General features: G+C 52.3%; 1 protein-coding gene across 1 annotated transcript in view; it reads right to left on the bottom strand.

The window, feature by feature from the left end:
- LOC138266595 (phospholipid scramblase family member 5-like) overlaps nt 1-14,378 on the bottom strand; it is a 243,744-nt gene that overhangs the window by 58,155 nt on the left and 171,211 nt on the right. The gene's annotated exons all lie outside the window — the stretch shown is intronic.

Genomic DNA, 14,378 nt, shown 5'->3' with positions numbered 1-14,378 from the left:
AGCCAACATACCTATGTCACACATCATAAGTCCTTGAAGGATGCAAGCAGATGACACACGTTGGTAACCACACCTGTGAAACCGTAATGGAAAGGTACAACTCAGTGACCAAATAGTGCTATGGAATGACAGACATGATTGAAGTAGAAGTGTGAAAGTGAATATAATGGTAAGAAAGAAATGTTCTCACCTGTGTGTCACTGGAAATATTGCTGTATGACTGACTCCCTGTTGTCTATGTCTTCTTCCTCAGCTTCCTCCTCATCACTGTCCAGAGGCTCCACAGGCTCCACAGCTGCCACAACACCGCCATCTGGACCATCCTCCTGCAGAAAAGGCACCTGGCGTTACAAAGCAAGATTGTGAAGCATCGAGCAGGCGATGATGATCTGGCACACCTTCCTTGGTGAGTAGAATAGGGAACCACCTGTCATATGGAGGCACCTGAACCTGGCCTTCAGGAGGCCGAAGGTGCGTTCGATCACCCTCCTAGTCCGCCCATGGGCCTCATTGTAGCGTTCCTCTGCCCTGGTCCTGGGATTCCTCACTGGGGTCAATAGCCAGGACAGGTTGGGGTAGCCAGAGTCCCCTAATAGCCACAAACGGTGCCTCTGGAGTTGACCCATCACATACGGGATACTGCTATTCCGCAGGATGTAGGTGTCATGCACAGAGCCAGGGAATATAGCATTTACCTGGGAGATGTACTGGTCTGCCAAACATACCATCTGTACATTCATTGAATGATAACTCTTCCGGTTCCTGTACACCTGTTCACTCCTGTGGGGGGGGACCAGAGCTACATGGGTGCCATCAATAGCACCTATGATGTTGGGGATATGTCCAAGGGCATAGAAGTCACCTTTAACTGTAGCCAAATCCTCCACCTGAGGGTAAATGATGTATCTCCTTATGTGTTTCAGCAGGGCAGACAAGACACTGGACAACACGTTGGAAAACATAGGCTGGGACATCCCTGATGCCATGGCCACTGTTGTCTGAAAAGACCGACATGCAAAAAAATGGAGCACTGACAGCACCTGCACGTCAGGGGGATTCCAGTGGGATGGCGGATTGGTGACATCAGGTCTGGCTCCAACTGGGTACATAGTTCCTGGATAGTGGCACGGTCAAACCTGTAGGTGATGATTAAATGTCGCTCCTCCATTGTTAACAGGACCACCAGCAGTCGGTACACCGGAGGATTCCACCATCTTCTCACATGTCCAAGCTGACGGTGCCTAGGAAGGTCAACAGCGACCACAGAGTCAACAAATTTCAAGGTATGTACCCACAGATTCACAGAACACAACACCAAACACAAAACTCTTCCTGTATGTGTGTTGAGTGTAGGCCTAGGTATGTGTGACGCAGTAGTAAATGAAGCCATGTGGGCCCCTGAAATGGCGGCTGCCTGACCTCTAAACTGGGACAATGGGATGTGAGGTATCTGCGCTGGCGTTGTACACCGTCGCGGTAGGCGGTCGTAGACCGCGGTGCAATGCTGCATTGGTTAACATTGGACCCTATGGGTCCCAGGAGCCAATGATGAAGTGCGCCGGCGGTGATGATACGCACCGCCGCGGACGTCACCGCCGCGGACGTCACCGCCATTTTCTATCTGTTCAATCACTCAATACCTGATCTTCAACAGGAGAGGACCTACACTGCACGTGCTGCTGTGACCTCGGTCTGGAAGAGACAATGGCTGCTGCGTCTGGGGAAAGGGCTCCTGCCTTCACTGCTCAGGAGTTGGAGAAGCTCAAGGATGGGGTCCTCCCCCAGTACACGCTACTCTACGGTCCTCCAGACCAACAGTTAAGTACACAGGGAGCACGAAGTATGGGCTATGCCTGGATGGAGAGGGCTGGTTGTAAGAAGGAAGAGGGCAGAGTTCAGGGAACATGAAGGACTGTGAATGCATGTGCCACATGGCAAGGGTAGGGATGGGGGCCACTCACATCGACGGGGCAGTTGGTAGTGACTTCTCTTCTTCCCCTGTGCATGTCATGTAGGCCAGCGCCCACCAGAAGAAGGACATTTGGCATGCCATCGCCAAGGTCGTCCGGACCCTGGGGGTCCACCAGAGACGGGGCACCCACTGCTGTAAATGATGGGAGGACATTCGCCGCTGGAGCAAGAAGATGACGGAGGCTCAGCTGGGGATGGCCTCCCAACGTGGGAGGGGTGCCCGTCGCCCCATGACCCCCCTGATGTTCAGGATCCCGGCAGTGGCCTAGCCGGAGTTGGATGGGTGCTTGAGGGCATCACAGCAGACACAAGGGGGTGAGTACACTCTCATTCTGGGGACTTTGTGTGCAGTGGAGGGGTCTGGGTGGGGGAGGAGGGCTGTAGGTTTCCCTAGGCCAGGGCGACTTACGTAGGCTAGGCCCCTCTGTAATGCAGGCCATGTGCCACTCCACCCCACCTCAGTAGAGGGCCAAGTACAGGTATACATGCCCCTGTGGCATCCATGAGTGCAGATGTCCACCATAGCCATGTAGGCCAGATCCCAGGAATTGCATCTGTAGTGGCCAAGAGCACGGCGTAGTGCAGGGGGCTGCTGCGTCTGGATTGTCCGCCAACGGTAGCGGTAAGCCATGCACTCAACCTGTCTTTCTTCTGTCGTCCCCCCCCCCCCTTTTTCTGCTCTCCCTGTTCTTTTGTGCATCAGCATCATCAGGCATCATCAGGCGGAGGTACAGTGGCACCGGAGCACGAGGGAGCTGCATCCCACATGGCCATGGAGGGCCACACCACAGACTCTGAATACACCAGTGGGACGGAAGGCGAGGGGAGCTTCATGTCGGGCACAGGATCACCAACCAGCGACACGGACTCGTCCGGCGATGGGCGCTCCCTTGTGGTGGCAGCACCATCTGTGTCCCCCACTTCTACAGGTACAGCCGCCACCTCCCATACCAGCACCGCCCTCCCAGCAGCCCCTCAGCATTCGCCTGTGCCCGCTCACCCAGGAGGGTGGGCATCACCTTCGCCCCGGGCACCTCAGCCCATATGGGCAGTGCACCTGTGTGACCAATAGACTGGACTCTGCCATGGACATTCCTCCACCGTCCCCCATCACAATTTTACAACCCCCCTCCATTTCTGAGAACTTAAATAAACATCCTTGAACCACAAAACAATCTGGAGTCAGTCTGTGATTTGGTAAATTTGTATTATCAATGACAGTGTCAAAATGCGTTTTCTATTGTAAAGCCACCATACCTATGTCACACATCATAAGTCCTTGAAGGATGCAAGCAGATGACACACGTTGGTAACCACACCTGTGAAACTATAATGGAAAGGTACAACTCAGTGACCAAATAGTGCTATGGAATGACAGACATTATAGAAGTAGAAGTGTGAAAGTGAATGTAATGGTAAGAAAGAAATGTTCTCACCTGTGTGTCACTGGAAATATTGCTGTATGACTGACTCCCTGTTGTCTATGTCTTTTTCCTCAGCTTCCTCCTCATCACTGTCCAGAGGCTCCACAGGCTCCACAGCTGCCACAACACCGCCATCTGGACCATCCTCCTGCAGAAAAGGCACCTGGCATTACAAAGCAAGATTGTGAAGCATTGAGCAGGCGATGATGATCTGGCACACCTTCTTTGGTGAGTAGAATAGGGAACCACCTGTCATATGGAGGCACCTGAACCTGGCCTTCAGGAGGCCGAAGGTGCGTTCGATCACCCTCCTAGTCTGCCCATGGGCCTCATTGTAGCGTTCCTCTGCCCTGGTCCTGGGATTCCTCACTGGGGTCAATAGCCAGGACAGGTTGGGGTAACCAGAGTCCCCTAATAGCCACACACGGTGCCTCTGGAGTTGACCCATCACATACGGGATACTGCTATTCCGCAGGATGTAGGCATCATGCACAGAGCCAGGGAACATAGCATTTACCTGGGAGATGTACTGGTCTGCCAAACATACCATCTGTACATTCATCGAATGATAACTCTTCCGGTTCCTGTACACCTGTTCACTCCTGTGGGGGGGGGACCAGAGCTACATGGGTGCCATCAATAGCACCTATGACGTTGGGGATATGTCCAAGGGCATAGAAGTCACCTTTAACTGTAGCCAAATCCTCCACCTGAGGGAAAATGATGTATCTCCTTATGTGTTTCAGCAGGGCAGACAAGACTCTGGACAACACGTTGGAAAACATAGGCTGGGACATCCCTGATGCCATGGCCACTGTTGTCTGAAAAGACCGACATGCAAAAAAATGGAGCACTGACAGCACCTGCACGTCAGAGGGATTCCAGTGGGATGGCGGATTGGTGACATCAGGTCTGGCTCCAACTGGGTACATAGTTCCTGGATAGTGGCACGGTCAAACCTGTAAGTGATGATTAAATGTCGCTCCTCCATTGTCAACAGGTCCACCAGCGGTCGGTAGACCGGAGGATTCCGCCATCTTCTCACATGTCCAAGCTGACGGTGCCTAGGAAGGTCAACAGCGACCACAGAGTCAACAAATTTCAAGGTATGTACCCACAGATACACAGAACACGACACCAAACACAAAACTCTTCCTGTATGTGTGTTGAGTGTAGGCCTAGGTATGTGTGAAGCCGTAGTAAATGAAGCCATGTGGGCCCCTGAAATGGCGGTTGCCTGACATCTAAACTGGGACAATGGGATGTGAGGTATCTGCGCTGGCGTTGTACACCGTTGCGGTAGGCGGTCGTAGACCGTGGCGCAATGCTGCATTGGTTAACATTGGACCCTATGGGTGCCAGGAGCCAATGATGAAGTGCGCCGGCGGTGATGATACGCACCGCCGCGGACGTCACCGCCGCGGACGTGACCGCCATTTTCTATCTGTTCAATCACTCAATACCTGATCTTCAACAGGAGAGGACCTAAACTGCACGTGCTGCTGTGACCTCGGTCTGGAAGAGACAATGGCTGCTGCGTCTGGGGAAAGGGCCCCTGCCTTCACTGCTCAGGAGTTGGAGAAGCTCAAGGACGGGGTCCTCCCCCAGTACACGCTACTCAACGGTCCTCCAGACCAGCAGGTAAGTACATAGGGAGCACGTTGTATGGGCTATGCCTGGGTGGAGAAGGCTGGTTGTAAGAAGGAAGGGGGCAGAGTTCAGGGAACATGAAGGACTGTGAATGCATGTGCCACATGGCAAGGGTAGGGATGGGGGCCACTCACATCGACGGGGCAGTTGGTAATGACTTCTCTTCTTCCCCTGTGCATGTCATGTAGGGAAGCGCCCACCAGAAGAAGGACATTTGGCATGCCATCGCCAAGGTCGTCCGGACCCTGGGGGTCCACCAGAGACGGGGCACCCACTGCCGTAAATGATGGGAGGACATTCGGCGCTGGAGCAAGAAGACGACGGAGGCTCAGCTGGGGATGGCCTCCCAACGTGGGAGGGGTGCCCGTCGCCCCATGACACCCCTGATGTTCAGGATCCTGGCGGTGGCCTAGCCTGAGTTGGATGGGCGCTTGAGGGCATCACAGCAGACACAAGGGGGTGAGTACACTCTCATTCTTGGGACTTTGCGCGCAGTGGAGGGGTCTGGGTGGGGGAGGAGGGCTGTGGGTTTCCCTAGGCGAGGGCGACTTACGTAGGCTAGGCCCCTCTGTAATGCAGGCCATGTGCCACTCCACCCCACCTCAGTAGAGGGCCAAGTACAGGTATACATGCCCTGTGGCATCCATGTGTGCAGATGTCTACCATAGCCATGTAGGCCAGATCCCAGGAATTGCATCTGTAGTGGCCAAGAGCACGGCGTAGTGCAGGGGGCTGCTGCGTCTGTATTGTCCGCCAACGGTAGCTGTAAGCCATGCACTCAACCTGTCTTTCTTCTGTCGTCCTCCCCCCCCTTTTTCTGCTCTCCCTGTTCTTTTGTGCATCAGCATCATCAGGCGGAGGTACAGTGGCACCGGAGCACGAGGGAGCTGCATCCCACATGGCAATGGAGGGCCACACCACAGACTCTGAATACACCAGTGGGACGGAGGGCGAGGGGAGCTTCACATCGGGCACAGGATCACCAACCAGCGACACGGACTCGTCCAGCGATGGGAGCTCCCTTGTGGTGGCGGCACCACCTGTGCCCCCCACTTCTACAGGTACAGCCGCCACCTCCCCTACCAGCACCGCCCTCCCAGCAGCCCATCAGCGTTCGCCCGTGCCTGCTCACCCAGGAGAGTGGGCATCGCCTTCGCCCCGGGCAACTCAACCCCTGCCCCTGTCACCCCTGCTGCCCTCAGTGAGGAGGCCATTGACCTCCTCAGGTCACTCACTGTTGGGCAGTCTACCATTGTGAATGCCATCCAGGGTGTAGAAAGGGAGTTGCAACACACTAATGCATTCCTGGAGGGCATTCATTCTGGTCAGGCGGCCCATAATCGAACCCTGCAATCTCTGGCCTCAGCACTGATGGCAGCCATTGTCCCTGTGTCTAGCCTCCCCCCTCCAACTTCCTCCACCCAGACCCAATCCCCTGTACCCCAGCCTATCCCAAGCACACCATCAAACAAGCATGCATACACCTCAACACACACAAGTAGGTCAGGCAAACATAGGCACCACACAACCCACAGGCACTCACGCAATCATCACCCACATACAGACACAGCAACATCCACTGCCTCCACTGTGTCCCCATACTCATCGTCTCCCTCCTCCCTCCCAGTGTCGTCTACACTCTCACCTGCATGCACTACATCTACAGACACTAGGACTCGCACCAGAACACCCAGCACCACACCCCGCTCACCTGCACTCACTACCCCCACTACCATTTACACGTCCCCTGTGTCCACTCCCAGTGTGTCTGTGACTCCCCCGCCCAAAGTACACAAACGCGGGCACCCACACACCCAACATCCATCCACCTCACGACAGCCTCCAGTACCTGCACCCAAAACACCTAAAGTTACGCCTCCTACAACCACCTCCTCTTCCTCCACTCCCAGACCCCCTCCAGCTACCCATCCCAGTCTTCGTCAGCAACTCTTCCTCAGCAACGTTGACCTCTTTGCCACCAGCCCCACCCCTCCAATTCATAAGTCCCGTAGTAGCACCTCAGGCAAAAAAACACCAGGACCTGTGGTGCGTGTTCAAGGTGTGTGGAGTGCACCAGCCACCAGGGCAGCAAGTGTGACACGGAGCCAAAGCACTGCCAGTCCACCCCCTGTGAAGCACCTCAAGTTGGAAAGTGGCCGACTGGACAGGGTGAAGACTCCTGGCGGCAAAACTGCTCACAAGGGTCCCAGGGGGATTGCAGAGCCAGCTGTGACTCCTCCAAAGGTGGTGAGGGGCCAGAAGAAGTCTGGTAAGAGCAGCACAGCAGAGAAGGGCGCCGTCCTCCCCGGCGGCCTGGACGCCACCGCCAGCACCGTTGTCACTGGTCAGGAGACCACCGCCGGAGTCAGTGCCCAGGAGGGCAGCAGTATTGTCACTGGTCAGGAGACCACCGCCGGAGTCAGTGCCCAGGAGGGCAGCAGTATCGTCACTGGTCAGGAAACCACCGCCACAGTCAGTGCCCAGGAGGGCAGCAGTATCGTCACTGGTCAGGAGACCACCGCCGGAGTCAGTGCCCAGGAGGGCCCTGGCAGTTACAGCCCCACTGGGCAATGAGGGAGCGTCATGCCACACACCAATGCACAGGTCAGAGACCGCCATGGCAAAGCACCGCTGCACAAGGGAAAGACCGCCATGGTGAAGACCGCTGAATAGGGCAAAGCACCCCTGCACAAGGAAAAGACTGCCATGGTGAAGACCGCTGAACAGGGCAAAGCACTGCTGAACAGGTCAAAGACCGCCATGGCAAAGCACCACTGAAAAGGGCAAAGCACCGCTGAACAGGTCAGAGACCGCCATGGCAAAGCACCGCTGCTCAAGGAAAAGACCGCCATGGTGAAGACCGCTGAACAGGGCAAAGCACCGCTGAACAGGTCAGAGACCGCCATGGCAAAGCACCGCTGAACAGGGCAAAGCACCGCTGAACAGGTCAGAGACCGCCATGGCAAAGCACCGCTGCTCAAGGAACAGACTGCCATGGTGAAGATCGCTGAACAGGGCAAAGCACCGCTGAACAGGTCAGAGACCGCCATGGCAAAGCACCGCTGAACAGGGCAAAGCACCGCTGAACAGGTCAGAGACCGCCATGGCAAAGCACCGCTGCTCAAGGAATAGACCGCCATGGTGAAGACCGCTGAACAGGGCAAAGCACCGCTGAACAGGTCAGAGACCGTCATGACAAAGCACTACTGAACAGGGCAAAGCACCGCTGAACAGGTCAGAGACTGCCATGGCAAAGCACCGCTGAACAGGGCAAAGCACCGCTGAACAGGTCAGAGACCGCCATGGCAAAGCACCGCTGCTCAAGGAATAGACCGCCATGGTGAAGACCGCTGAACAGGGCAAAGCACCGCTGAACAGGTCAGAGACTGCCATGGCAAAGCACTGCTGAACAGGGCAAAGCACCGCTGAACAGGTCAGAGACCGCCATGGCAAAGCACCGCTGCTCAAGGAATAGACCGCCATGGTGAAGACCGCTGAACAGGGCAAAGCACCGCTGAACAGTTCAGAGACCGCCATGGCAAAGCACCGCTGAACAGGGCTAAGCACAGCTGAACAGGTCAGAGACCGCCATGGCAAAGCACTGCTGCTCAAGGAATAGACTGCCATGGTGAAGATCGCTGAACAGGGCAAAGCACCGTTGAACAGGTCAGAGACCGCCATGGCAAAGCACCGCTGAACAGATCAGAGACCGCCATGGCAAAGCACCGCTGCTCAAGGAATAGACCACCATGGTGAAGACCGCTGAACAGGGCAAAGCACCGCTGAACAGGTCAGAGACCGCCATGGCAAAGCACCGCTGAACAGGGCAAAGCACCGCTGAACAGGTCAGAGACCACCATGGCGAAGCACCTCTTAATAGGGCAAAGCACCGCTGAACAGGTCAGAGACCGGCATGGCAAAGCACCGCTGCTCAAGGAATACACCGCCATGGTGAAGACCGCTGAACAGGGCAAAGCACCGCTGAACAGGTCAGAGACCGCCATGGCAAAGCACTGCTGAACAGGGCAAAGCACCGCTGAACAGGTCAGAGACCGGCATGGCAAAGCACCGCTGCTCAAGGAATAGACCGCCATGGTGAAGACCGCTGAACAGGGCAAAGCACCGCTGAACAGGTCAGAGACCGCCATGGCAAAGCACCGCTGAACAGGGCAAAGCACCGCTGAACAGGTCAGAGACCGCCATGGCAAAGCACCGCTGCTCAAGGAAAAGACCGCCATGGTGAAGACCGCTGAACAGGGCAAAGCACCGCTGAACAAGGAAAACACCGCCACATCAAGCATCGTTATCCCATGTGCAGCTGGGACAGTGACGGAACAGGAACCGTCACAGGGAGCCTGATGCAGTCTGGGCACCATTCCCCCTCCAGAACCAGTGGACACATGCATCCACTCCGTCTGTCCTTAACAGGATGAAGCACTCTGTGCACCAGTCCCCCTCCAGAGCCAGTGGAGACTGTTATCCACTTGAGAGACTGTGGCTTTGCACTCCCCAGGATGTAACAGTGGGCAAACCACCCACTGTAGAGACTTGAGAGACTGTGGCTTTGCACTCCCCAGGATGTAACAGTGGGCAAACCACCCACTGTAGAGACTTGAGAGACTGTGGCTTTGCACTCCCCAGGATTGCACAGTGGGCAACCCACCCACTGTAGAGACTTGAGAGACTGTGGCTTTGTACTCCCCAGGATGTAACAGTGGGCAACTCACCCACTGTAGAGACTTGAGAGACTGTGGCTTTGCACTCCCCAGGATACATCAATGGGCATGGAGCCCCGTTGTGGATCTGGCGTGGTGCTGTAATCCGGCTGAGGTGCCCCCCCCTTCCCTTCCCCCTGAGGTGCCTGTTGTATTTCTATCTGATGCCCCTGCAGTGTTCTCTCCGTTTGTGGACAGGTATCTAGTGTTGGCCTCGCCCATGCATTTTTGGACCAGTGGTGCACGGACATTGATATGTGCATACCTGCACTACTTCTCGCAATGTATATATATTTTTGAATGTGTATATATATGTATATATTTTGAACTGTATTTTGATACATTACAATGTTTGGACTGATTTCCTTTTGTCTTTGCATTCTTCCTGTGGGGTTGTGGGTTGTTACTGTGCGAGGGTGGGGGTGGGGGTGTTGCGTGTGTGTCCCCCTGACTTTTGCCTCCCCCCTCCCCTATGTCGTATGTGCAGTACTCACCGTCGTCTTCGGCGCCGCCATTGCTGGTGTTCGTAGATGAGCAGGAAGACAAGGGCAGGGAGTATTTGTAATTCCGGCTCCATGGTGTCCTCCTTCCTCGTGGAGTGTGTTGACGTGAGTGTTTTCTCCATTGCAAAAGCTGTTTCCGCAGTGTTTTTATCCACAGTGAATCCGCCCCGGAAAAGGTAGCGGATTGGCCGGTTGTGATGCTGTGGGCGGTACATTGTCTTCCGCCTGTCTGTTGGCGGTGACCGCCGCGCTGCTTGTCTGTACCGCCGTGGCGGGCGGTGTGTTAAAGTGGCTGTCTATGTTGGCGGTTTCCGCCACGGTCATAATTCCCTTTTTTTGTCCGCCGGCCTGTTTGCGGTATTAGCGCACCTTTAACACCGTCCACCAGGGTTGTAATGACCACCTATATTCTGTTTGTCCCAAGCTTACCTTTGGTTTTAATTGGTAATAGACCTTCTTACAAAGCCACACCATGCTATTTTAGTAGATTGTTTTTTCATGAAATCTAAGGGTGTTTGAACCTTTCTTGCCCTCAGGTACCTCCTTTTACCTAGATTACAGAAGGATGTCACTCCATTACTCAAAGCAATTGTGAATTGCTCTTGCATTCGCTTTTAAGTGCAAAATATGTTTGCACTAGAAAATTGATCAATGCTTCTGTTTACACCTGTTCTGCATCTCAAACTAATGCTTATTGTGGTGTGAGCATTTGCATTCAATCATGGTAAATCTGGGTCTCAATCCTTTCTGTGACTATTGCCAATTCTTTCAATCTCGAGTAAAATGCTGAATTGGTTCTAGGCATTGAAATAGAATTTATATGTTTGGCCCATGCACAATATGCCATTAAAAACAATCAGGATGTGCAAATAATTCTGGGTTAAGGAAATTACCATTGACTGAACTTACTGTGGTTGGCTGCCTATTCCAAAAAACAGTAATGTAAAAGAGTTCTACTTCTAGTCTTAGTTTATAGCCCATGAAAGTTAGGCCCATGAAAGTTAGGCTTAAAAAAGTATTATATGATGAACTATTGCTGTTGAAAACCCTTTTAAGCCCCAAATTCTCAATTTTGTTGTCATCCTTGATAAAGTGTGTTCAGTGCAATGTCATGTCAAAGGCAGAGGTGTTAACTGTGTAGCTTGCATTTGTTGTCACTTTTCTATATGAAATACATATTAGCTATATCAAACATCTGAGTTTGAAGTATGGAAAGAGATTTTAACAAACAATGTTAATTTAATGCCTTTACTTTGATCCCAATCTCCAAAGCTGCATTGAGTAATTCTGGATGCAACTCTGCATCTGTTACTCAGTAACCTGTTCCATTGTGATATTCACCTAAATGTGTGTTGATGTTCTATTGAAGACTAATGTGTTCATTCCCCAGATAATTTGGTGAAGATTCCCATTTACAGAAGGAAATTTCTCTGTGTCTGCTTGCCACATTAGCTTCATTTTTAGCTTGAAAGCTCTTTCTTGAGGTCTTAAGGCACAATTCAACAAAATGGGACATTGGCCATCAGAAGCAATCGTAGTAGGATTGGAGACAAGTTGCTACATAGTAGATAAACACACAGTGAAGCCATTAACGATTTGTTGAAGTAGGTAATACATGTATCAGGTATCGCACACACAAAGATCTTCTACAGCATGTATTGTCACAAACCATGGGAAACAAAAATATAAAACAATCAGGGTACAACAAATTCATCATTGTCAACACAGATTTCTAAAGTATGAGAGGCATTGAGCGATAGTATATGTGTGTGAGCCTTTTATGATGGAAGGGAGTAAGCTAGGAAGCTAAGCAGCAAAAGAGAAGCCAATCCAAAAGATGCAGTGGCCTAAGCTGTGGAGAGTTAAAGCAGGCAAATTCCAGGTGGGCCAAATAGTGAATCAACGGGGCCAGATATATTGAAATATGGCTTCTGTCTGAGCAAGGCTATGGGACAGTTGTTCCATCACCAGCACCTGCCACAGGCGAGTGAACCATTGGGCAATGGAAGGGGCAGTTTTCTTTTTAAACACAAAGATACAAGTTGTCGCGCAGTGTTCAGTTTGTGGCTAATAAGTTTCCAGTGAGCATGGGTCATCGCTTCCAAGGCAATGAGTTGAAAACTTAGAATAACGGTGAGGTAGGAGGCAAGAAGTGGATACCCTAAGTTAGGCCTCTTTCAAATATGTGGAAATGAGACTGTAAGACTACCAGATGTATCAAAAATCTCCTATTACCAAGCCACACCACCAACAGAGATGAGATGCGGAGAGATAGATGGTAGAGAGGCGAGCTGGTCTATAATACCATTGAAATATGATCTTATAAGCTATTTGTCTGTGGGACAAGCTTTGGAAAGTTTTAGGTATGTCCCGCCAAAGTGTTTCCCACTGCTTAGAGGAAATTCTCTCTGTAGAGGTAGTCTGCCAGTGAACCTGATATGAGTGTGTTTGTGGGAGCGTAAATTGTTGGAGGGTCCAATATGTATGTGAGATTAGCACCTTAGACTCATCATATGCGCTCACCAATTTTTTGAAAGGGGTATCGAGTCTGGTGGCTGCAGGGAAATTGAAGGGGTGCACTGTCGAGTTACGCAGCTGGCAGTACTGCAGCTGTGACATTTCAGGGAAATTAAAATCAGCTTTACACTGCTCAAAGGTTTTTATGGAAGTTCCCACAAAGAGATCCCACAATTTCCTGCAGTCGCAGGCCTTCCAGCCGGGAAACAAGTGGGGCAGTAGAGTGGGGGTGAAATCAGGATGGTGTGCAATGTGAGTATTGGGAGAAGAGAAGGTAGTAAGCCCCCCCCAGAGTGCCAGACTGTACCAGATGTCAAACATTGTCTTAGTTGGGGTAGCCATATAGGAGCTTCACGGGTAGGCATGGTTGGGTAACCACGCTAGGCCCAAGAAGGGCCAGCAAGCCACTACCCAATCCATGTGAAGCCAGTGCTTTTCACTCTCGTGGACTCCCCACTCAGAAATGTATCAAAAGTTGGCTGCCCAGTAGTAGGAGATTAAGGCAGGCCGGACCACCCCTCTCCAAAGGCAGCATCAGTAGAGAGCTAGAGATTCTTGGCTGATTCCCATTCCAGATTATGGAGGGTATGTCCCACTGCAAGTGAGTGATATCATCTTGGGGAATTGGAGTAGGCAAGGACTGGAAGAGGTATAGGGCCCGTGGGAGGATATACATTTTTATGACATTGATGCAAGCTCATCAGGAGATGTGGAGGGGTTTACAGTGCTGGAGATCTGCTAAGATGGACTTCCGAAGTTGCAGCCAATTGGCCTGCATCCAAGAAGAGAGCTTAGGAGTCAGGCTAAGGCCCAAATATCCGGTCGTGTTGGGGGCCTATTGGAACGGCATTATGGCCTGCAAGGCAGGAAGCTCCTGGGTGGATATAGTAAGATTGAGCACCCATGATTTGTTCATATTGATTTTGAAGCCAGGATACTGCCTCAAATGCAGCAAGGCTTTCAACAGCAGCTGGTAGGGAGATGTCTGGTTGAGAGATAGTAAGCAAAAGATCATGTGCAAATACCCTGAATTTATGGATGGTCTCGACCCCCGAAGGGGATACCCACAGTGGCAGCAGTGTGATGGATGGTGATAGCCAATTGCTCCACTGCTAGGGTGACGAGGAAGGGTGATAACAAACATCCCTGGAGGGTGGCCCTGGAGAGGCTGATGGAAGGCATGTGTTGCCCATTGACATGGATAGTAGCAGTTTGGGCAACATATGAGTCTATAATCTTGGCTATCATGCCAGATCCCAGACCCACCTTCCCCAGGACCACTCAGAGGAAATAGCAGCTCACTCTTTTAAAAGCCTTCTCTGCATCAACTGATAGACGACATGCCAGGATGTTTTGGCAGTGGAACTTTTCCACCAAGTGTGCTATTTGAGGAACATCATCTGGCCCTTGTGTGTTGCAGGTGCACATGACATCAATGGGCAGTACATTCACTCCAAGCCTACCCTGTCTCTATGTCAACTCCTTTGAGAGACAGTATGTGTTTCACCCTTTCAACCCATTCCTAAAACAGACCAGGCTATGGAAGTGTTACATAGATGACGTACTACTCATATTGGGGGTCTCTGCAAATGAGGCGT

The sequence above is a fragment of the Pleurodeles waltl genome, chromosome 11 (assembly GCF_031143425.1).
Source record: "Pleurodeles waltl isolate 20211129_DDA chromosome 11, aPleWal1.hap1.20221129, whole genome shotgun sequence".
Classification (NCBI taxonomy): Eukaryota; Metazoa; Chordata; class Amphibia; order Caudata; family Salamandridae; genus Pleurodeles; species Pleurodeles waltl.
Note: the sequence above shows the minus strand (reverse complement) of the source record. Positions and strands in the feature narration are given on the sequence as shown.